The following is a 26,785-nucleotide window of genomic DNA, read 5'->3' as shown; positions in this document are numbered from 1 at the left end:
ATTCCTTACACCAACACTGTAAGTCGTATATTATCCCTTCATTGTTAACATAAGAAAACTGAGTTTGGGACAATTTCTCTAACTTGTTCAAGTCATTTATCTCGATGTAGAACTCAACACATTCTGACTCCAAAAATCTATTCAGGTATTATGCTAGTAGGAACTTCAGAAACAGAAGTCCTGAATCTAACACCTTAATTTACCAAATTAAATATTTTAAATTGAGCATTATTTTGTTGCTAGCTCTTTAATACCAATAATATGCCAGGCAGTTAACCGAACTTTTCCATCACAAACTTATTTAATTCATGTCTGGATTTGAATTCCACCCCAGATCTCTGCGCCTGTTACTGCATCAGTAAAATTGATAAAATCATAGAAGCAACTTCTTGAGTTTGTGAGAGAAAAGTTCATAAAGCACTTGGAACTCCACTGGACATACATCAGGCATCTAGTAAGCAGCTATTTCTCTTATGATACATAAAGCTTGTCCCATTCATACGTTCAGCACAGAAACAGTGTCTGAGACAGAAAAGCTCAGTAAGTAGTTTTGAAATTATGGATTAAAATTAATACAATTAAGTAGAATAAAAGAGAAGATATGATTACAGAAATCAACATAAGTGATCTCTGTGGAAGCCCAGATTTTTTTTCCTTCTCCCCATCTCACCTAGGCTTGAGGATGCAAACAATTCTTAAGAACTTGAAACTTTTTACTGGATCTTCCCAACTCTCTAGCCCTTTGTAATTACGATGCAGCACCACCAGGACTATGCATCCCAGTGTCCGAACAATTGTGTTTTGAGTTTTATTTATTTGATTGTAACAATAAACTCAGCTTTCAAAACTTGTTAACCAATGAACAGGGTCATTGACTCACGACCTATAGACATTAGAGGGAGCATTAGCCTTTATCTCAGGTCAAAGCCCCTGTTTTCATTTTTGGCACCATCAGCAAACCGTGGGGTCATTCCTGGCACAGTTCAGCCCTCCAGGTGCACCACTATAGTCAAAGACATTTTCTGAAGCACAGTCTGTTCTTTCTCATCATCTCACTCCTCCCTCTGTTCACTAAGAGCTGCTCTGTGTCAGACAAGAATGGGTGAGATTGTGTCTGGGTCCAAAGTTTGAAATGCGTTTCTTTCTAAACCTTGAGTATGTTTTAGGCCTAAATCTTTGATGAGCTATGACATGGGATCACCTCCTGGAAGTCAGATGTTCATTGACTCATGTATACACCACTATATATGGTCCAAAATAAGTAATTTAGTTTTTCTGAGCCTCAGCTTCATACCTACAATATAATCATTTATTTCCTTAAATATCTCCAAGAAATCAAATACAATAATGCATACAAAATGCTCTGAAAAAGGCAAACCGCTAAACACAAGGTATGATACAGGTATAAAAAGACAAAGAACAAAGTCTTTTTTCTCAGCTGTGAAAATTTAATTATACACCCAATTGTATTTGGAAAATAAATGATGTAGACGAAGTTCACTGAAGTTTGGTTCACCCAAGATCAGAGAGGAATCATAGGTGGGCAATGATATACCTTGTTGAAATAAAGTAGGGCTTACTTTCACATGCTGAAAGTGCCTGTAATCTGTCACATATTTTTATTCAGTTCATTAAAGAACAACATGCATAAACATGGACTTTTAGTTTTCAAATCACCATCCTAAAGATTCAAATCAGCGAGGCATACATTATCAATGTTCTCTTTAATATTCATTGTAATCTACTCAGTGGTTTTCTTTCTAATGAGAGCTTATCATCTGAGTAACTCACCTTTTTACATCTGAATTTAGCAAATTTAGTCCATACTTTAACAGCCAATTTTTAAAAAAGCTCTTGTTTAACTATTCTGTTTTTAGTTATATACCTTCAATATCTTCTCATCCATTTTGTACACATGTAGTCACAGTAAATTTTGTTTATTTAATTACTGAAAGTCAGGGATACTTTTTAAGCCAGAATTATATGTCAGGTAGTCTTAAATAATCAGTTCAATTGTTATTGATGACTAGCAGATGGACACTGCATTTTCAAGAACAAATGTATTTTAAATGTCTTCAAATAACTATATTATCATGTTATTATGTACAAACTTATATACACAGGTAAAAAATTGGCACCATGGATTTATGTGGTAGTTATCAAATCAGCCTGATTTATTGAAAAATATTTACTCATTCAATAAAGGGAAAAGTCATAGAATAACTCTTTATATACATATGTTCATAAATATAAAAGACTGGTAGCTCTTCTCAGAGATCTTACAAATGACATATAATAATGGGGACAAACACAAGATGTAATTAAGAATTATGCAGTTGAAAATTTATTTTTTATCTGTATACGATTTTTAAAGGATACTTTCCATTTACAGTTACTAGAAAATATTGGCTATATTCCTTGTGGTGTACAACACATCCTTGAGCCTATCTTAACACCCAATAGTTTGTACCTCCCACTCTCCCACCCCCTTATTGCCCCTGGTAACACTGGTAACCGTGAGTTTGTTCTCTGTACCTACATTTTCAACTGCATAATTCTTATTATATTTGCAACAGGGGCTCAATAGAGATGAGAAGGGGTAGAAGTGAACCAGAACTAGAAGAGTATATAAAGAAGCAAAGAACAAGGGGACCAATATAGTCAAGGAGAATGGTATGAACACGGACACATGTGAGAACTAAACAGAGCACGCAGGCCGAGGGTATGGTACAAATTCACGAGCCACCTGCCCTGACTGGTGAAGACAATGTGCTGGGAATTAGGGGATTATCAAGATGAGGTAAAGGCAAATTAGGTTAAATCTGATTGTCAGAAAAAAATAAACTGGGTGCTATAGGCAATAGAAGTTCTTATAACTCTAAACATAGGTGAGAAACATCAGGTAATGCTTTAGGACACAGGACAGAAAAATGAAGAATGGATACGAGGCAAATGCCTGGAATTCAGTGGAGGCAAGGAAACAAAGTAATCCAGCCATGGCAAAGGGGGAGAGTGCTGGACTCAAGCAGAAAGGACGAGGGGGAGAGTGCTGGACTCAAGCAGAAAGGACGAGGTGGAGATAGGTGTGAGGATCTTTTCAAAGTACAACCAATCTCACGGTGTACTTACATAATATGTTCTAAAATAAGAAAACAAGAGCAAAAAGGAGGATGCAAGGTTTTCAGCCATGGAGATGATGAGAAGGGCACTTTAAATGATCCTGAAATAGAACTTTTGGAGCAATCGAGAGCTATACCTTCACGTTACACTCATGCACCATTTTCTTTTCGTTTTCTGTAGACTATGCTGCATAGATAATCGTTACTTTTATCTTTTACAGAATGATTTGAATCTATTGCGTATATAAGCAGTATGTTAATGGTTTGAAGCTTTTCATTTCTCTCATCTTCTGTTATATGATGGTGGTTACATTGCTCGTGTTAACTAAAAGCTTAATAAAGGAATTAAGTCACAGACATTTCTCTGACAGATCTAGGTCAAATCTTACAGAAAATAATTTTGCAGGGAACTTCCTTGTGATGTTTCAACTCACATATCTTGCAGTCAGCACTTTTCAAAGCCCAGGGAGTATTTTATTTAGACAATTCACAGGCAAGGGGAAAACAGTATTTTTAATTAAACTGGAACCTATCTTTAAAGAGAATACGTGGATGAATTTCCTTATTATATACCAGTACCAGTTTCTAGTTTCTTCTCTTGCAAATATCTGGAAAGGAATCTCCTATTTTATAAGAAAAATTATTTCTGATGTAGTACTTTCACACCCTAGACTTCAACTTTTCTTTCTTATTCTGGAGGAGGGAGTGAGTCTAATGATTTTTTTATTGCTGATTCACATATTTTGTTCATCAAGAAATAAATGAAGCAGCACATTTCTACCTGAAATGGCTTATTTGTCAATTGTGTGCTTAGTGTGTATTTTCTCCCCTCCTGTATTATGTTGCTATGGATGAGTAACATGCTGATGAAAGAGATTTTAAGTTGGGTTTTTAATTTGAAGCATTTTTTTTAATGCTTTTCTGACTAATTTAACCACCAGCATTTCTGGGGGCTGAGAAGTAGTATTGGAAAGGTTTTTAAAATGCTTTCCTGTCTCTAAAAATGTCAGTTTATTAAAAATCACAACAATTAGAAAAAGCAGTGCAATATCAAGTTAAATAAAGGTCATGGCCTCTCCACTCCAAATGCATTATTGTTTAATATATTAAGGATATTGGTTTAACAAAAGGCACTAGTTTACACACCACTGTAAAATGTCATATAAAGTCCAAAGCAGTTTAAATGGTGTAAACACGTCCAAATGTAAAATCACATTTATAATTTTTCAGTTTGATATTGAGAGCCTCCTTATCTTCATAGTCTGTTTATAAATTAATTAATTAACAAATTGACTAAATTGGTTAAAACCTATAGAAATATAAACCTCGGGGACATCATCATTTCTAATTCTACACTGTCAGGGACATCCACTAATCACTAGACCTGACTCAACATTTGTCTTTGCCTGTATGTGCAATTATTTTTCTCCTAACATGTAGTTAGCTTTGTAATGTTTTTAACAGAAAAGTAATGCCTAAATATAATTTTCAGAGAATACAAAAAGCATGAATAAAAATGACAAAAATCATTTTATAAGCTAGAGAAAAGTTCTAACACCTTGGTATCTCTATTTTAAAGTAAGTAGAAATAAGAGCAAAAATGAACAAATGGGACCTAAATAAACTTATAAGCTTTTGCACAGCAAAGGAAGCCATAAACAAAACAAAACAAAAAACCTAGAAAATGGGAGAAAGTATTTGCAAATGATGTGACTAGCAAAGGCTTAATTTCCAGAATATGTAAACAACTCATACAACTTAATAACAAAAACAACCAAACAACCCAATCCAAAAATGGGCAGAAGACCTAAATAAGCAATTCTCCAATGAAAACATACAAGTGGCCAACAGGCACATGAAAAAATGCTTAATATCACTAATTATCAGAGAAATGCAAATCAAAACTACAATGAGGTATCACCTCAACCAGTCAGAATGCCCATCACTCAAAAGTCCACAAATAATGAATTCTGGAGAGGGTGTGGAGAAAAGGGAATTCTCCTACATTCTTGGTGAGAATGTAGTTTGGTGGAGCCATTATGGAAAACAACATGGAAATTATTCAAAAGACTAAAAATACTTATCATATGATCCAGCAATCCCACTCCTGGGCATATATCCAGAGGGAACTTTAATCAAAAAGACACATGAACCCCCATGTTCATAGCAGCACTAGATACGATAGCCAAGACATGGAAGCAACCTAAATGTCCATCAGCAGATGACTGGATAAAGAAGTTGTGGTATATTTATACAATGGAATACTACTCAGCCAAAAAAAAAGATATAATAATGCCATTTGCAGCAACATGGATGAAACTGGAGAATGTCATTCAAAGTGAAGTAAGCCAGACAGAAAGAAAAATACCACAGTATATCACTCATATGTGGAGGGGAGGGGAGAGGAGGGAAGGGAAGGGAAGGAAAAGGACACTATAAACTCACCTACAAAACAGAAACAGACTCGCACACATAGTAAACAATCATATGGTTAACAGGGAAAGAGGGTGGGAAGGGATAAATTTGGGAGTTTGAGATTTACAAATGTTAGCCACTATATATAAAAATAGATTTTAAAAGTTTTTCCTGTATAGCACAGGGAACTATGTTCAATATCTTATAATAACCTTTAATGGAAAAGAATATGAAAGCAAATATATGTATGTATATGTGTAACTGGGACTTCGTGCTGTACACCAGAAATTGACACATTACAATTGACTGTACTTCAATTAAAATAAAACAAAGTAAAAATAAATATTATGGTCCCTGCAGTCACAGTGCCTGTGTTCAGATCTTGACTGTTTTACTACTATCTAGGCAAGTGATTCTGTCTGTTTCTATCTCAGCTTCCGTATCTGTCAGTGATAGTGTCTTTCTCAGAGTGATCAGGATTAAATGTGTTATATATCAAACACTTAGAAGAGTTTCTAATATAGAACATAATGCTGATGAGCATTTTATTTTGTAGTATGAACCCACACATTTTTATAAATATTGGCATACTATATGAAATTTTTTTTCACTTAATGTAATTTGCTGGCATTTAAAACGTTTTCATCTTTCTCTTTATATATTTATGTGAAGATAATCTTTTAAAAATCTGCATAGTAATTTACAGTGAACATCTGTCTGTATGTCTATACATTTGTTCTGATGAGTCCTTTAAAATAAATTCCCAAATGAAAAACATACTAAGCTGAAAGATATGTATTTTTGAAGGATTTTTTGAAACCTGTGTCCTCCTCCCAACAGTACAGGAATCTGACCATTTATCCTCACTTCTACTAGCACAAGATATTGCCACCCTTTTCTATTTTAATACATTTAATATGCATTGCTTCATTTTCCATTTAATTACTTGTGTGACTAGGCATCATTTTGTGTGTTTATTATTATTGTCGTTTGTACATCTTTAGGTATGTCTGTCTTTTTCTCATTGTTTTCTATGAGGTCATTTTATATGCAGCATTTTCTGAAAATATAGGTTAAAATGATCTAATAGACAACAATTTCCTGAGTTTTAGTGTACATTAGTCTACTAATCTAGTGAGACTCTTAACTGTCTAGATGAAACTTGAAAAGCTGAGGTCTAGTGAGTTTAATGGCTCCAGTAGTGATTTCAATGCATTTTATTTAATTCAAGAAAGATTACACGATGAGTTTAAGTTGAGCAGTTTTTACTCCTGTGGAAATCATTTCCTTTGGAACCTACTTGCTTTTGGTTTGATTTTTCACTGCTGGTTCCCATTTCATTGCTGACTACCTGAATTTGCTGTTTGCTAACTCCTTTCTATGGACATTTCCTTCATCCATTTCCTGTCTCTGCTCCTGAGTATCCTTTATTTCAGTGTGATTCCTGTGAAATAGTCCCACCCTCTCCTCTAACCAGGTCTCCATATTCTCAGCTTTGTTTGGGAAGGTAATTAGACAGCCACAACTGTTATTATCCTGGTTAGGAGATTTCCAAGGCTACTCTAACCACTGGTCTGACCCAACACTATACTGAGATAGTTGTTACAGTTGAATACACAATCTTTCTCATTAAAATGCAGCCTCTGTATTTGAGTCTACCTAACTAGAAAGAGCATTTCCGAACTTTCTTGGACACAAAAGTATATAAAAATGAACATTGGCCACACAGTTAAAAAAAAAAAAAAAAGAAAAAAAAAAGAAAAAGAAAAGAAAAGACATTTAGAAAAACACACACATACAAACCTCAAGTCAGAATTGACTCCAACACTAAAGCAAACCCCAAGCAAATTAATACACAAGTAGTTACACTGCTAGAATAAAATGCAGCATAAAATTTTTAATTTCAATGAAATTAACATTCTGGAAAAAAATCCTACATTTATTTTGTTTTCTTAATAATTTGCATTTCACCAGACTAAGTATTGCTCTTATATTTCCATTTAGTTATAAACTTTCATATTGTTCAAAATGCCAAGTAACTGGGCTAAATAGCAGTGGGACACAGAGAAAAATTAATTGAACTCTGTTACTCTGTTTTTAAGTAACATTTCTAGGATAATAAATACAACAATATTAATAAATGAATCAATGTAGTAGTGTTCATAAACTAATCAGTTTCTCAAGATTTTGTATGGCATGACTGTTTAATAAAAGCACATTTAAAAGGTTAAATTTTCAGAAACAAATAAATCATTTTACTTGACATGCAACAGATCACCTGTTTCTTCTTGTCCTTTTTTTTTTGGAGCCAGCATATACTGCCATAATTTATATTTAATAAAAGATCTTTATGTTCTTTTGTGTATTTGAGAATATTGGGCAGGAGAAATAAGAAAAATGGTATAAATAATCTATAGTTTTGTGAATAGATCTGTAAAAGGTGGGCGAGAACTAAAAGAAAAAAAGCATCACCCACAAGTTCAGTCCATTCCCATCAAGTATATTTCCAAGTAAAATTGAAAGCTGATGAATACAAAGGACTTTCTCTCTTCTAATTTAAATTTGAGCAGGTCAGGCCCTCTGGAAAACCTGCCACTTAAATTGAAAAAACCAGGCACTTAATGGTTGTTCACCAACTTAAAATATGCATGCTAACCACAGTGTCTGAATAGGACATTTGTCCAAAATTGAGAGTCAACTCATTTATTATGAGGTAAAGATCTTCCTTGTCAAACATCAGCTTTGATTATGCTGTAAATTCTACCATTGCTCTGGGATTATCATAAACTGCATTGCATAAACTAATGCTCTTCTTGTCACATGAGTTAAAGCCTGAGATCACAGTAACACTTTCCAGTAGCAACATGCTTTGCCTATCAGTGTCTAGAAGTGATCTGATAATGAAGCTCCCTGAAAGACAGCTGGATACTACTGCATGTTAACACTGACCATCAGTGTTGTGCCCTGCAAGTGACCTTCCAGCTCCCTCTGCTGGTAAAGGGAAATAGGATGATGACAGGTATCATTCTTCCACTCAGGTAACTGGACTAATAATACGAGGCAAGAAGCCAATAATACCAGCTTTAGAATAAAATCACGTTCCCATAGACTTTCCTGACTTAAAGATTTTCTTTTTGTAAGCTCATGTGATTCAACATCACTCAAAATATGGCAACAATTTTTAAATCTTGCTGATGCCTTATCTTTCTCATAGCAGAGGATAAAGATGGTACAATTAATGTGAACTATAATTTCTTAAATTTTCATACTTTCTTTTTATCGTCTTTCCTTCCTTTCTTTTCTTTCCTCCCTTTAATAAATGTTATTCAGGACAAACACATTGGATAACATTCAGACTTGCTAAAATTTTTTTAAAATATAAATTGTTTTTAAGGTATGCTTCTTGCCTAATCTTTTGATACCACGTAAGCATGTGATCAATTAAAATGTTCAGATCATCAACAGAAGAGGAGACAATAGAGCTCCAATGAAAAATAACTCCAAATTTTTTCCCCACTGAGATCCTTAGATGAGCAACCATCCTGTTTCCACCCCTTCCCAATGCCTCTCCTCTCTGGGACAGGAGTCCTTTGAGCAAGGTAATACTCTTGACTTCCAGCATAGCCAGTGTATCTGCACCTCACTTAGACAGGAGGGCAGAACCGACCGGGCTTATTTCAGTGGGTTCCACATTCACAAGGCTGCAGGAAGCCTCCTTAAGGGAGGAGAGCAAGTGGGTGTGTTCCCAGCTTCTAGAAAGGGCAGGAAGGAGTTCTCATTGGATGGGGAGTGTACTAGGAAACCCCACCAGTTCCTTTACCATTTCTTGGAACTCAACTTCTGGAGGGAGAGAGTCTCAAGAGCGGCCCCTGGGAAGGGGGATCTGCATGTATTTCAAGTTGTGGCTGTTAGCTCTAGGACTCTCCTCTGGCTAAGGACTCAGCTTCTTACAATTGCAGCTGTCTTCTTTCTGAAAGACCAAATTTAACTAATGTAACCAGCAACTTGGGGACTGCCAAGTACGGCTTTGTCCCTGCCATTTAAGAGGAAGGAGTGTGTCAGGCAAGTTCAGGTGGATGAAGTACATGGGTGTGTACACGTGGGTGTGTGTGCACGTGAGTGTGTGTGGTGCTGGATACCATCTCTTCAGGCTGGAAATAAAACAAACTTATCAAAAAAAAACACTCCAAATGAAGTTCTTTTTTTTTAAAGTATAGTCAGTTTACAATGTTGTATCAATTTCTGGTGTACAGCATAAAGTTTCAGTCATATGTACACGTATGTATATTCCTTTTCATATTTATCATTATAAGTTACTACAAGATATTGAAGATAGTTCCCTGTGCTATACAGAAGCAATTTGTTTATCTATTTTTATATACAGTAGTTAGTATCTGCAAATCTCAAACTCCCAATTTATCCCTTCCCACCCCCTTTCTCCTGGGTAATCATAAGTTTGTGACACAAACTCATCTTTTCATAAAAAAAGAAAAGTTTGATCTGCATAGTATTTGGTTGTTAACATTGTTAGTTGTAGAGCAAAAATGAATACAAGTTTCCTTAAAGACTCTTCTAGTGAAGAGCAATTATGAATCTTACTCGGCATCATGTGTCCCAAAGTGAAAAAAAAAAACCTGATAAATCTTATATGCATTCCAAGGGGGGGAAAAGTTCTTTAAGATCAAAAAGGTTCAACAATAATTGTTTCAACAATTTCAACAGACTCAGAGCCTTTACCAAGGTAATGTGCACCATCAGTTTCTAGGAGGCATAAAGGGTAACCAGAAAACCCGCTCAGTCAAGTCACAAACCATTCTGTCCTTTTACCACAGAACACTTACTAACATTGCCCATAGCTTATGTTCTATGTCACAGGTTTTAAGAAACACTGTAACAACTTTTCTTTCATAGAATAAATTGTTTTGAAAAGTTGAGGTTTAGAATACCCAGAAGACCTCATTTATCTTATCACAGACTCACATGTATTGAAGAACACGTTACATAGGAAAAGCAGCAGCTATGTTCCTAAATTCAGGGGATTATTTTCAAATACTGCTTCACTTGCTCACTGCCTATTCTCTCATTTCTAATGTCAATCTACCCCTTTTAGTTGAAAGCAGCTGTATTTGTCCACTTTAACATGCTTTGATCAATACCCACTGACCACCAAGACGTGCTAGTATTATTAAGCATATTGAACATTTACTTCATATCCATCCTAAGAACCTTCCTCAACTCTGGTTTCACCATGAAATGTGGTAGAAATAGCAGGGTCTTTGGAACAGTGTTCTGTAACCTAATACTCATGTAACATCAGATGAGTTTACTTGTCTACTTCTCTGAGTGTTTTATCTATAAAACAGGGCTATCACTACACATATCAGAGAATTTCTATGAAGATTTAATGAGATAACATATGTGAAAAAGCATAGAATGGTGCTAGCGGTTAAATACAACTCTGTTCTTTTTGCCTCTTTCATGAACCTCTCAAAACCTGGCCACGCCTTGGACCTCATTGTTAAGAGGTTCTTCTGCGTGATGCTGAATCTCTCAAACCCTCTCCCGAAAGGCTCAGTTAACCCTGCTGCCTTTCTCGTGCCTGTGAGTCCTCATCTTCAACGTCACGGCAATCTTCCACACTGGAGTCCATCAGCCCACTCTGGTTTCACTTCTTTCTCGGCCCTGTCTGAACTCCACATCCAGTCCTGCCAAAGATGTATTTTCCAGTGTTCTGGATTCCTTCACTCCTTTTCCTGCCTGTCTTTCTTTGGAACATCCCCAAACTTGAATACAACACTACTTTATCTTTTAGCTAGTTCTCCTGGTTACAAGATACAGAGCAGGGTCTATGTGTTTCTACATATGAGTAGCTTTCCAGATATTCTCATTACTTTTATCTTACTCTCAAATGTGTGTTACATCAGTCATATCTGAAAATTAGAAATTAAACCAAAGACATCATAATTCATCCCCCTAGGGGCTGGCCAATATATCAACCTGGCTTTCCTAAAACTGGCTTGTTTTTCCCTATATTCTTTATGTTGATAGAAATACTGTCCCTTTTAAGAAAAGTATCCAGAGAAATGCATTCCTCTCAAAGGCTAGAATTAATTCAAACAGGTCAAGGTCACCATCAGCCACAACTGGAAAGTTGACCAAGCCTCCATTGCTGGTACTCTCTACTGTCAAGCCTGCCTGCCATTTTTCGTTTTGTAGGTTTGGTTTGAAAATAACATTCTTTCACAGAAGTTGAGCATTTCCAAAGGCCCTATGCCTCAAATTGCAACAGATGCCACCAGATGGCACCATGGGACTGGATACTTAGGTCAAAAGGTTAGACCACCCCAGTAGTGTCTCTGGAGAGGGGAGAGAGAAATCTAATTTGGATTCTTTCTATAAAAATGTAATTTTAATATACCACACATTTTTTCCCAATCCCTACTTCCACAAGATGTGATAAACAATTTTGAGAAACAACGTAAAGCTAAATACTTGATTTTCCATACCTTGATCATTTACAGTCACTAGTCAACCTTGTGTTTTCTGTTCTACTAAGACTATTCTCTTCCTGCATTGAATTGCTGCTTTGCAAAACCCAAGCCCTTACAAATGAACATCACATGGGCCTGCTCCCTCCATGGAAGCCCACTCTACAAAAGCTGTTCACCATTAGGAACAAGTTAATTAGCTTCCTCACAACTCCTAATTAACTTGCCAGTCCTTTTTATATCTTTCCACTCCAGATTCACCCTCTTCCAGGAGTGAGAACGTGTTCTCTCGCCTGTCACTGTCTCGGCTTCCTGCTGCTGCAGCTTATTTCAGTTATGATACCAAGATCAAAAAAGCTAAAATAAAAGAACAATTAAAAGCATGGAAACAGTGCTCTGGATCTACGTCAAAGTCCCCACATGCCTTTTCTTTCAGTCAAAAATTCCATCTATACATTTCCTTTCTTCTAAAGTTGCCCATTTGTTATACAATCAATTTATACAGTTATTACTAAACATGATACTTAGCTAATTCAACAACCAACCCTCCACTTACTGTACCTATGAAGCTCAGGGATGATGAATCAGAGAGTGGACTCTGGAATCCAACTGCCTGGGTTTAATCCTGGCTTTGCCATTATCAGTTAGGTGAGTTTGAATAGCTCATTTACTTTTTTCAGGCTTATTTCTTCTCCTTATTTATAGAAGGAAGTAACAGTATTATCTTAGGGGAGTTATGAGGTTTAGTTAGTATATAAGGCTTAGACAGTGCCTGACACAAAGTCACTAGTAATCATCCAGTGTTACCTGAGGACATTCTGTTATATTTAATCACATAAAGGGCCAATCTGGACTAAAATCAGATGGAGAACAATGTGCTCACAATGTAACAATTATAATTTTAAAAAGTGTGCCTTTGTACACATGTGCTTTATGTGCACAGATCATCTCTACAAGGATGTGTTTACATAGAAAACATGTTCACTACAGAGGGTAGAATTGAGGGAATGAAGGTACAATTTGAGATGAAAAAACACTTCCTTCTTTCCTTTTTCTTCCCCCCTGAATTATGCAGTTACTTTTAAAAATTTAAGAAAAAAAAGAATAGGATAGTATTTTTAAAACACAATTATAAAACGATTCTAAGACTTCAACTGTTGTCAGCCTAGAGTCTGTATCTCTCTCAGCCTGAAGGGGAATGGAGATGACGATAATCATGGGTTACAAAAGACTGGCCTATCAATCCAGTCCCTCTAGCACAAGCAACACTGGATGGGTGCTGCCAATTAGGTGGAAGGGAAGAGACTACACCAATGATGACGAACAGCAACATTAAGACTGTCAGGGCCATGCAAACATGAGAAGCAACTCATTTTGGGTTCCCTGCCTTGAAAAAAAATGCTCATTGGCAGTCAAGGTCGATCTTGCCTCATTTGATTCAGTAATCCCAGTCAGTCCAGTCTCTTCTTTGCTCTGTTTTGCAGATTCACAATCTTAGTGGAACAATACAATTTACTTTAGAATCTAAATCATTTCTAAATGTTTGAATACTTCCTTCTATATTCTAGGATTGAAAAGCATCCCTTAAGAAAAAATCAAGAGGAAAAATCTTATGGAATGATACATCATAGGCAATGATTAATGGTTTTGTTTTGGGGGGAGGTAATTAGGTTTACTTATTTTTTTTAATAGAGGTACTGGGGATTGAACCCAGAACCTTATGCACACCAAACATGCACTCTACCACTGAGCTATACCCTCCTCCCCCTAATTAATGTTTTTTTTTTTAATTGATTCAGTCCATCTAACTTTGTTAACTTTAAAAGATTAGGCATTTAGTAAGCCAAAGAGGGATGCAGTTTTGTTAGTATGAACTAGTAACTGGTAGAAATAAAGAGTTAAAGATACTTGGATTTATTGCACTGCTATTAAAAATCACTCTATGCACCCCAATGTTCATAGCAGCATTATTTACAATAGCCAAGGCATGGAAACAACCTAAATGTCCATCAACAGATGACTGGATAAAGAAGTTGTGGTCTATATACATAATGGAATACTACTCAGCCATAAAAAGTAATAAAATAATGCCATTTGCAGCAACATGGATGGATGGACCTGTAGATTGCCATTCTAAGTGAAGTAAGCCAGAAAGAGAAAGAAAAATACTGTATGGTATCACTTATATGTGGAATCTTAAAAAAAAAAAAAAAGACTAACTAATTTGCAAAGCAAAAACAGATTCACAGACATAGAAAACAAACTTGTGGTTACTGGCGAGGGAGTAGGGGAGGGATTAAATTGGGAGTTTGAGATTTGTTGATACTGATATATATAGAAGAGATAAACAAGTTCATGCTGTATAAAGCAGGGAACTATATTTGATATCTGTAGTAACTTATGGTGAAAAAGAATATGAAAACAAGTAATATGTATGTCCATGTATGACTGAAGCATTGTGCTGTACACCAGAAACTGACAACATTGTAAACTGACTACACTTCAATAAAAATCACTCTTAAAAATGCCATGTATCATTCTGAAATGTTAGTTCCAGGAATTCTTCCCTCAGTTTAATTTCTCTGAAAGCTCTTGGAATTTTAGAGTAAACACAGATTAAATAATTTTTTAAAAATTAAATGTAACTATATATAACTGATATTGAAAAGCAACCTATGTCTAGAGCTGGCAGAGGTGTGGGGAGAGGGACACAGATGGAGTTTTAGTGGGAGTGTAAACCAGCACAGTTGCCTGGAGGGCAGTCTGACCAAGTCAGAGACACACAGACTGTGATCTAGCAATTCCACTTCTAATTCTTGCAATTTATCCTGAGCAAATAAAGGGATACATTAACAATAGTGTTTGTGAAACTTTCTTTGTTGTCTCCAATAAAGGAAAGTTAGAAACAACAAAAATATGTAAATAAGGGGGACTAAGGAAAAAAATTTCAATGAATTCATGCAACAGATTTTTTATAAATCCATGAAAAATAAATAAAAATAAATTTTATATCCTCTAGTAGACATCATCCATAAAATGGGACTAGTTAAACAATTAGCAAATCCATGCATGACTAAGTGTATTTCTGTTTGAAGATACCTTATTTAATATATTGTTAATTTACCAGTATTAAATAGTCAGACAAAAGTAATTCATGCCTGAATAAAGTTTATCTAACACATTTTCTCTACAACACAAACCTGAAATATCTTGCACCTAGGAACACTTGACAACACTTCAGCAGTACAACGGTGGGCTATTTAAAATAGTAACAATACCATAAAAATGCACAAAAATGCAAAAGTTTCACAAAAAACTAACACTATGTTGACCATGAAAAGGACACTTGGTTAAAAACATGAACGTCAAATGAGAAGGGAGAACACCTTGCTTCACCTTAGCTGGGAAGGTGCTGTGGGGAGGGGATGGCAGCTCAAAAAATTTTTTTTTTTTTTTTTTTTTTTTTAACTCTTCTGTCCATGTCTGAATGACCACCAAATTCCCTAAGCTGACTTTGGGCTTACCATGAAATTCCAGTGAGTAGGTAAATTCGCAAATGTGAAACGGATATCGACTATCTGTCTACACACACACACACGCACAGTTGATCATTATGAATTTTTCAGTAATGGAATAGTTTAAAACAAATCCTATGATGCTAAAAATCATGCTTTAGCAGGTGGTTTTAACTCAGGTTCATGCTTGAACATACAACGTGACAGTAAGCTTTATCACGTGTCCCCAAATATAACGGCAATCATTTTTACATAAGGTCATTCACTGCTGTTTGCTATTATGTTCCATAAGGAATCAGAATCACTATAAAAATGCAAATTTTGTTTCCTTTCCATTATCTCAGAACAAAATGGACTTTGTCCCAACCCAAAATATTCTGGCAATATTCAAGCAGTGTCTCTCTAGTGAAATTCACATAAACTGTTGTGTTTGCTAAAATGTTTTTTTCAGATGCAAATAGCAAAGCTATTCTAATGAGCAAGCAGATTGTTATTTTAAGGAATGGACTGAAGAGTTGTAAGGGTGAAGCTGTGAGCCGTATGTCCCGGACTTTGCCGCTTAGTTTTGTTGTTTTTTCTTGGACAAGCAAGCTCCTCAAACTCGTTGGACCCTATTAATCTTCATTTAATACAGGAATAATAGTTTATATGTTAGAAATATATGCACAGTTAATATATCTAGAGTTCTTAAAAAAGCATCTGGCACACAGCTAGAACACAATAAATGCTACTATTTTTTGTTATTCCGTAACATACTCATCTTGTTGAGGAGGTAAAATCTTACATGGCAGCCTTTCATGGATTCATGTGAAACAACTGAAAACAGTTTAAAAAAAAAAAAAAGCTAAAATACAGAATTCGAATATTGTCATTAATTTGTATGAGTATGAATAGGCTTATTTAACTTCCAGCTATTTTTTTGTTCCTAATATCTCAGTACTTTGCTCCTCACACTGATCTTTTAGCACCTTTTTTCTTATTCTTCCATTCTCCTTAATTTCACTTACTCCATTCTCTTGTGATTCCAGTCTTGAAACTATTTCTCTTCCTTCTAAGTAGTTTCAGGCCTCTATCATCTTGACCCTCAACAACTTCTTCCAGTCAGTCTCATTGACCAGTGACTGATGGTGTTGCTGCCCAAGCTCCACCCCAGTCACCCTTCAGGTAGGCAAGCGCCTGCCCAGGAAAGAAGGCAGCATTCAACTCATGTACCATTTTCTGAGGAACTGCCTCCGCAGCCCCCTGACCACCTGCCTCAGTTTCCTATTGTTCAGACTGCCCTGGAGTCCTGCGTGTGCTGCAGACAATCATTCAAAGCAGGCACACTTCAGGGCTTCCAGTCTCGAAAGGCCCATTGATCTGTGCGACTCGTGTTTCATCACAAATGGGAAGTTTCTGCCTGAAACTGGCAGATGAAAATGCAAATTATACACTCTGGTAACACTGACTTTATTACTGCAAAACGATTTGCATTTTCAAAATTGGGAGTTCTTGCAAAGCCTTAAGGCAAAGAGTCCTGGGCTATTACTCAGACCCAGGTCCCAGCTGCAAGTAACGCAGTTGCAGGACCTGATGCTCATCATGTAACCTGTCTGAGCCTCAGTCTTCCTTACCGCAGCATTTGTAATATAGCCATGCCTATTTAAGCTCATGTCTTATTACGATTGCTGCCAGGTTGTGAAGTGCTGCATCCATTATAATGCTCAAAGTAAGAGTATTTCATAAATGCAGTAATAATCTGTTACATTCATAACATCTATACTCTTATCTGTCTTCATCCTCAGCAAGATCTCTAAGTTTCCATCAAAGATCCTTCAGGTTAAAATGAGTAAGACTGAACCCATAAGCAGTGATGTTTCCCATTTTCAGAAGGATTCTTAAATATATGTAAATGTTTAACCTTTAAATTGGTGACACATTTTTCAGTTTTTGTTTGCTTCTGCTACAATAGTATCTTTACTATTGTAAAGGGACACTGTCGTCATAAGCTATTAGAAAACAAAACAGTTTGTTTACATCAGCTTTTTGTGACATGTTTAATTTGTATACAGTTTTTCAACAGCCTGGTTTGTCTTCTTGACTACACAGGCTATGCTATAGCCATTTCAAGTTCAAAATTACTGCAAAAGAAGTAATTGATCCTCTATTTCAATATCCCTGCTGTTTCATGAGCTCTCTTACAATTCAGAGGAATCTATTTCTCACTGATGTTGAAAAACATAATAAGGTCGCAGCAGGGAGGCTTTAGCTTCATTAAAGAACATTATTATAAAAATAAAATGATCGAGGGCAAATTGTTTTTGTCCTTGCGGTACTGTTTCTGTGGATTCACATTAATCTGAGCGTTTAAAGCCACAATAAATTTGTAATCTTTTCTATCATTCATTTCACCATGGTAGCCCCTAGTGGTAGAAAGAGATGCCAATCGCTCACGTTCCAGGGGATTTCTTCCTCTGTTGAATAAAGAGGAATTAAACCTCCCCGGAAATGAGGGCTACAGCTTGTCAATAGCTAAATTTATTTCTGCTTTTAAAACATCACAGAGAATGCTGGTGTCCAGCAAATGTAGATACCGGCATTACTTAAAAAGTGATTGAGCAGAGAAATGAATTGAATTTTGACCCACTCAGGCTTCCATCTATCATGGGAGCCTATAACAGGGAAACAACAGAGAAGGCTTGAAGATAGAGAATCAGTGATTGCTCTATTAATCTAGTTTAACTGATACTAAAATCTGACAGAGCACATTACAAGCTGCAGGCAGTAAGGCTTATCAATTCATTACTACTTTCAAGGTTCTCCCTTGCTTTCTTTCTGCCTTCAGCTCCCGGCAAAGGACAGCCTTTTACAGTTCAATTTCTCAGTTTATTTTTGACTGCTTTTAATTATATTTGATGGCCTGCTTCAGCACCACTGAAGTTATTGCAGTTGCAAAGCACTTTGCTGTTATAATGATATAGCTCCCTTGATGTCTCTTCATTATTAACTGCTTTTCAAAAGTGCTGCTCTCAACTCTCATTTTATAAATATTTAAATAACTGAATTTCTATAATATAAGTATCTGTGTACCGAAAATACGGATTCTATTGCCTATTTAATAGGTTGCAAGTAGTAAAAGTAAAATTTTTGTTAAGTTTTATATTATAATACTAATTGGGGATGTTTTAGTAAATCATCTTGCAGCAAGTTCTGACAAAAATAGTGATGCCCCAAATAATCAATGACTTAAGAGTTTGACACTTTGCACATATGATTCTAGGAGAAACTATTTTATAAAATAAAATGAGTTTTTTTCATGGAGATGAATAAAATCCTGAAATTAACCTAGGTGTCTTAAACGTTATCATTCTTTGTTTTTAAGATGAAGAAGTATGCTAGAAGGGAAGATATTACACAAAAATATTACTGCTCAGCCAAAAAAAAAAAAAATGTGGCAGGGAAATGAGGATAATAAAATTAAAAGATTTAATATTAAAAAAAAAACCTGATGATTTGACCTCAGGCATTAACCACTTCTCTCCAAAGCCCAGGCAAATGAGCAAAATAAGTTTTAAAAATTAACTTACAGGGGCTTAGAATAAAAGTGGAGAAACTAACAGACAAGAGATGACAATAATTTCAAGGGTGATGGCAGGTGACACTGTGTGTCAGGCACTGTTTTAACTCATTTAGTATCTGTAACATTGCTATCGCCATCTCAGTTTTACAAATGAGGTAACAGAGGTGCAGAAAGATGAAGCAACTTGCTGATCATCACACATTCACTAAGTGGTAAAGCTACAGTTCAAATCCATGCTGTCTGGCTTGAGAGTCATACTCCTAATCACTGTGCTCTATTTCAAACTGTGGAGGGTAGGAAGCAGATAATGAAATGATTATTTATCTTCTCAGTTTGAACTGAGAAGGTACTGCCTTGTATGCTCAGAATGTCGAGTGTACACAAGTCAGCTCATCACCCCCTGAAGCCACCAGCAACCTGGTATTCAGAAGAACTGAATGCTTTAGAAGGCAAGCATGAGGTGCAGTTCAACAAGAAAAAAAAATCATGAGATTGTCAGATGATTGCTTTTTCATCCCCCCCCCAGACGGCAATTACTCACCCCCTATTCCTTATCATCTGCCCCAACCAGAAACCCTGTACTGTAAGTTTTTTCTTTGGAAAAAATAAATCTGGTACACATTAAACTTTACATAGAGCTATTATTTCAACCAGACATACTTAATCAAGGAAACTGGAACCCCCTTCCCCTGCTTGGTTTCTGGAACACCAGCAGTCAAATTCTGTTACCCCAGCTCCTACTCTAAAATCCCACTCTAACCTGTAAATGGCAAAGAAAAGGTCAATTATTTGAGCAAAACTGCAATATGACAGCAACCTATAGCTAAGACCTACAATAACCGATAACTGAGATAAAAAAAGAGCCAACACAGAAAGTTAAAGAACATACACCAGAAAAATTACTGTAATCAATGCTGAGCAGTATGTGCTATGATAATAAAACAAAAGCAGAATCCTCTAATAATCAACACAAAAATATTGGAAATTAAAAGAAATTTTAAAAACAGATGAACTAAAAATGAGATTTTTTTTTTTTTTTTTTTTTTAGCGGAGACCTTTCTTCTAAAAAATGACATTGTCCTAAAAGACAGACAAAATGTTTCAGGTTGACAGGGGCTGCAGAGAATGACAACTGCTAATTTTACGAGGCCATGAGACCAAGGTAGCTCTAATGCCATGAAGGTCTCTGTAAGCAAACCAAAATCTAAGCCTGTAAATACTTCAAAGTTTATAAAATCAAAACCGAAGGTAACCAAACAGCCAATACGGCTTTAAGTTACAGCCAGTCAATAGTTGCCTTACTCTTCCTTTGCAAAGTATAAAGTCTCTCCCAGCTCCTGTCCGTGGAGCATGCCTCACCACTTCCAGTATTTGTGCTGCACAATGCATATAGATTTTTGCTCAAATAAACTTAATTTTTTACATGCCTCAGTTTACCTTTTAACACAACTAAATGCAATACACGAGTCTAGACCGGATTCCATACGGGGTGGTGGGTGGGGGGACACTACAGGAGCAGCTCAGTTGATAACACTGATGTAATCTCCTGGTGTTCCGAAGTTTTTAATCAATGTTACATTTACTGAAGCCGACTACCCTACTGTCATTATGTAAGATTCTTTCTTTTTTTTTTTTTGGAAACACACACTGAAGTATTTAGAAGTAAAAGGAAATTATATACGCAATCTACTCTCAAATGACTAAGGAAAAAAAGCAGTGATAGTTTGCTTCTGTGACTGAGCGTCCTGAAGAAAGCAAGCAAATGAGGCAGATGTTGACTGCCGGTGAAAGGTACTGAGGGGTTTGCTGTACTTTTCCACAGCTTTCCTGTATGTTCAATGTTGTTCCAAATCAAACTAGTTTTGTTTTTTTTTTAATCAGTAAAAAGGTAGAAGATAAAGTTAAGGAAATTTCTCAGAATAGTGAAACCAAGAGAAAGAAAAGATGAAATTTTTTTAAAAAAAGATTAATCCAGAAGATCAAATAGCTGAGTAATAATAAAGTGACAGCTGATAACATGAAAAACTATCTAAGAATGTTACCATAAAATTTGCATTTTGATCTATACCTTTTCAGCATTATATCATAAATTTGAGTTTCTATTTGTTCAATATAAATGGTATATATTACAAACATTTTTTCCAAGATTAGTTTTCAATTTCAAGTACTGCTGATTTGTAATCATGAGACTAATAAATTTTACTATAGAAAACTAAGAATATTTGAGTGTCATAGGAAAAAAGTTTTAAGGCATATAAACTATAAAACTTTGAAGGTTAATTTTGCTTGTAAGTGATACTTAAACACTGCTACGAACTTCACATGGGTAATTACTATTCTATTCTTCATAGGTATAAAACAGAATAGTTCTTTGCTAAGTTAGAAAAAATATTTTAAAACATTTGTAATTAGCAATGTTTTAGAGATCTAACACAATGGAAAATCCACAGATCACTGGAGGAGGATCAAAGAACTAAAGAAACTTCTTGGGTTAACATTTAAGACCACCAAAATTAATCACCATCCTTTTCAGTACTGCTACACATTATTAAAAGAACCCTCGCTAACTGTCCTTTTCCATTTGTCTTCTACACTAGAGGTCATTTTTTGTGTAATATACAGATATTGTTCCCTTCATCTACAATGTCATTTGCAGCTGGCCTATCATACTTGTTAGGTGTATCAGATTCAACTTCAAGAAGGCTTCGAAGTTGCTTTAACACAAGTGAAAACTTATGTCTTCTAGAAAACAATCTGCTCTGAATCACTCATTATCTTTAGCATCTAACATTAATAGTTATCACACTACGTATAATGTGTATCTGCATTATAACACACTGATACTATCAGTATATAGCTTATCTCCTTCCCTGGAGGATGGTCACTTGAAAGCAGAAATACTTTATTAATTTTATATTCCTCACAGGTCAAGGGAAATACAATGTATACAGTAGATGCTTAAGATTTTTTGAATGACTTCAACTTTTAGTTACTGAGAACCATCATTCTAAGAGTCATCCTCTTTTTTCTTTTTTAAACTTTGGTCTCTTTTCATGTAACTCACATTTTCTTAAGAAATGTGAATAAAGGACATAGAATAAACCCAGTTGAGAGTTTTGGTTTGCAGTGATCTATTTCTCCCAAATTTTCCTACACAGTATTTGGAACTGAGTGGTTTCAGTGTGATCGACATGTACTATATTTTTATTTATCTTAGGCATATATTCATGATGACTATGCATACTAATTCATATGAACAAATTCTCATCTTCTGGTAATTTCCAGTATTTTATTAGAATTTGCAAAATATCCTCATTATAGTACATCAACAAGTGTAATTTCAACCGCTAAAAAAAATTAGCATTACTACAGTTGTTGGCAAAATTAAATAATTTTTGTTGCTGCATGATGTTAGCTGCAGCTTAAATTTCATGTCACGGAGAGTTATTATTATTTTATGGTTAGAAATAATTTCCAGATCAATGAATCAGTGCTACCTTAACATTCTGTGTCTTTAATTTTCATACCACGTTTATTTTGTGAGTGGGTTTCATAAAAGGCAGTTGCTTGGGGTTGCCAAGCTCATCATCTTGGGATTTTGTCCAGAGCTGAATATTCTTTGTGATCAAAGGGCAAAAAGAACCCTCCTAAACTACTGAACCATGCTGATTTGATTGGCAGGCCACATACATGATAGTGAAAATGAGGGGACATTCTCTGCAAACACTTAAAGATACTGTATTGAAAAGCAAAGAGATATTGCACTACAGGAACAACAATTGCTTCTACCTGAGTAAAAGCAGTCTCTCTCCATAATGTGTTTGTGTGTATACACACATACACACACATATACACGTGGGTATGCTTTGGTAAGTCAAATAGATACTATTTTTCATAGTGGGTAGCAATCAATGCACACACCTGCAAAGTGCTTAAACGTTTATAAAAGGTGTCCACAAACACTGTATTAGTTGACTTACAGAATGGGGACATTTTATAAGAACAAGTAATTTAAGCCTTAGAGGCTTGAAGAGAATGTTATGCTCTGTCTGTGCTGCAGAATTTGTTCATGGTAAATATCTGAGCTCAGGTCAATCAGTACCGTATCAAAACCCCCACACCCATGTTGATGTGTTGATAACTCTAAACTATCACTATACATGTTTTCTGCCACTCTTCTACTGTCTACTTAATGTCAGCTCACACACTTTTCATGTGCATGTTGTTGGGAGAAGCATAGAAGATGGATTACCAAGAGTAAATTCACTGAAAGTAATAATGTTGCTCGCTTTGTCTATGTTAATAAAATCAACAAGCTTGCCCCTTCTCCTGTCTAGTAAGGGTAATTCAGACCTACTCAGCCTATCTGTCAGTTCTTCACACTCTTCCCTACAAGCAGGGTTTCACTTTCTAAGATTTGATATTGGAGAGGGTGGAGAGCAGAGACCCCATTAAAGAGGAATCTGAAGGAAAAGGGCAAGAAACAGCCCAGGTGAAGATGAGCACTCTGGTTCCTTTGGCATCTTGAGCTAGTGGACCATTCAAGTATGCGTTCATAGAAGGCTATCATTTTGAGAATACTAAGGGCATGGGTGTCAGTGTCATCATCCAAACACAATGTTCAGCAAGAACAAAAAGAGCAAAGGATGGACTTAGAGACCACAGTCCATGGGGAAGATATGTGCAGGCAAGTTTGAAAGAGAACACTACCAATATTCCTTACAAAGTTTTTTAAAAATGAGATGTTTACATGAGAAATTAGAAATAGTTAATTCTTCTGCTTCTAGGTAAATATACAACGTACTCATGCATCACTGAAGTCAGAAAAATTTAAGAACTGAAGAATATGGTAATGGAAATAAGTAATGAAAGATTTGATGAGTATTTTCTTATTGTGATTCTTTATACACTGATGCAATTTAAAAAAATGCAATGATATTTACAATGTGTATGATAAAAGATAGCATTAGTATTTCAAATTAATTTTGCTAAGCTTTGAACAAATATGTTAATGTGCAAATTTATGCAATGTGTAGCATTTATGGTATAATTTTCTACAAAATGAAGAGTACAGTAAGTGAGCATAATATGTACATTTATCCATTTCCACAAGTCAAATTTAGTTATTATCAATACTAATGAAAACACATTTCCACATATTTAACCTTCAAGGCTCTACTTGAATTTCATCCTTTCTTTGGGGTCTTTCCACATGTAACTAAATAGGAATCAAGCATCCTCATTATCTGAAACTCTCATTTACTGAAATAAAAGAGTTCTGTAATTATTTCTTATTATAAACTAAGAAATATAATAACCTATATACCCATGCCATTATGTTTAAATACACAGGATTTTATTCTAGTTCTATTTTATAACTTAATTTTTTTCTGAATAGAAATTAAGTTTATTATTTTTCTTCTTAAAAAAATAAATATATAAAACTCATTGTAGAGGAAAGCCTCTCTCCCTTCCCCTAAGGGTGGGAGGCTGTGAAAGCTAGCTGGGAAATGAAGTACACAGGATGGGGGACAGAGACTATCCTGCCATCCTTATCACTGCCCAGCCATGTGGGGTGGAAGGAAGGGGGACTGTAACCTGATTTTTAATCTCTGGGAAACATGGCCATGATGTTTTCATTCTACAATGCTTTCTTAAAAAAACCATTAATGATTTAATGCTCAAAATAGTAAGTTTTGGTTTTTTTCTGATTATCATAACATCCACTGTAAAGATATCAGAAAAAAGTATTAAAAATAAAAATAAAATAAAAAATCACATAGGCCTCTTTTCTATATCACTTTCTCAATAAACACACAAATTTCATCCTATGAAGAATTTTTAACCTGCCTTTTCGATTTTAAAAGTATATCTGTTCCATCTTCTATGTCATACGTATTCTTCTAAAGCAACTATTTTAATAGTTCTATAGAATTCCATTATATGACAGAAATATTTGATAAATATAAAATATTCGGGCTGTTTATCATTTTCACTGCTATTACAACGAACCGAAAAATATCCTTTAAATCTTTTCAGACATTCATAATTACTTTCTTACATTAAATCACTAGATATAGAATTGCTGTATTATTAGTGTATTTGATAAATAGACTAAATACATTTTGCATGTTTCTTTTATCTTTTTATAGCACTTGTCCTAAAAGTCTGGATAATCTTATCTTCTGCAGCCATCTTTGAATTTGTGGAAGACAGATGTGCTATGTCTGTTAAAATAAGACATCTGTGTACTGTCCTACTTCAGAGGTCTTACAAACTACAAAAAATGATTTTTAAAAATTGAATTGTATAGAATATCTTTTCTCCTAAATCTATGGCCTATTACTCTATTCAACCCACAAAAGTTTTCTATTAATGTCTCTAGATGAGACGTACATTCTGGCTTATGAATTCATGAAAGTACAGACTCAGGAAGGATCATAATTAGAGTCTGTGCAACAAAAGGTCTATTTGACCCTTACTTATGATCTCTTGAAAACCAGAAATCAAAGATTCTTTTGAATGATTGGATTATCCGTCTCCTCTAATTGCATGACTCTCAAAGTGACAAAATTTGGGGTCTTCAGGGACAACTCAGCCCTTAGGCGCCTGCCATTAAGGATGGTATAGAACGATGTGTCAGTCTGAATTGCTCAATGACAACTCCAGGTTCCCACTTAAGTTACATCTAGAAACATTCTTCCTTTCCCCTAAATACTGTCCACAGTTTCATCTTTCATTCTACTTGTAGTCCAGGCATTTTGACACTCAGTTCCGAAGGAAACACATCCATCATGACCTGTCCTATCACTTCAAGTTAAAAAGAAAGAATATCCAGTGACTCTGAAACACTAGTATTTCACAACTATAATCTTTTCAAAGAAATGCCATTGTCCGACATATTGAAAGGGTAAAAGATTCAATGAGTCACTTTACAAGCTCTGTTTGGGGGAAGGGGTAGGAAAGGTGCACACATTGTGCCTTGGAGAACTTCCCTTACCTGGAGCTGAAGTCCATCACTTCCTTCAATGCTGGTGCCAACATGCCCTCAGCCAGACACCCTTAACCAGAGTATCATGGGCCAGGAACTGCTTCCTTCTTATTCCCTCTGGAACAAAATACAGTGTCAGTCACTTTTTTTCTTCCACATTCCTTCAAGCAGAACAACATATTCATTATGTTATCTTTTCCTGTCACATTAGACTCTCATTTATCAGAATGCTCAACACAAAGGAAAGACTCGTAAACTCTTCACCTCTATAATTCACACCTCAATGATTAATACAGCACCTGTATAAGGCAAAGGGACCATCCATATTTTATTTCCTATAAAATGTTCCTTATAAAAATGTTATTTATTATTTCTGTGCCAGTATTACTATCCATTTGGCTTAATTGATGTGTTAATTTAGGGAGCCATTTTCTATAAATTGCCCTTGGAGACCGTGCATCAAAATACTTTTTAAACGCCCCAAAGAAGCTAATGGTAAAAAAGAATTCAGAAAATGAAACATGTTATTTTCTACCATGAAAAGCAATTCCAGCAGGACACAGAATTTAATAGTGCACTTCCATTAGTTCTATGCCTGCCCTATTTGATATTCTTCAACTTGATACACACTGGTGAGGAACACTGATGTTCCCTCCAATGCACCAGGACGTTGCTGCTGTGGAACACAAGATGAAAAG

General features: G+C 35.5%; 1 protein-coding gene across 1 annotated transcript in view; it reads right to left on the bottom strand.

Annotated features, from left to right (window-relative positions):
• Nucleotides 1–26,785, bottom strand: part of PTPRD (protein tyrosine phosphatase receptor type D) — a 1,875,912-nt gene that overhangs the window by 1,312,430 nt on the left and 536,697 nt on the right. The window contains exon 3 of the mRNA XM_032477692.1: nucleotides 26,097–26,204. The gene's annotated coding sequence lies outside the window, so the exon portion shown is untranslated. The remainder of the gene's footprint in view (nucleotides 1–26,096; nucleotides 26,205–26,785) is intronic.

This window comes from Camelus ferus, chromosome 4, assembly GCF_009834535.1.
Source record: "Camelus ferus isolate YT-003-E chromosome 4, BCGSAC_Cfer_1.0, whole genome shotgun sequence".
Classification (NCBI taxonomy): Eukaryota; Metazoa; Chordata; class Mammalia; order Artiodactyla; family Camelidae; genus Camelus; species Camelus ferus.
This window is presented reverse-complemented; position numbering and strand designations above follow the sequence as displayed.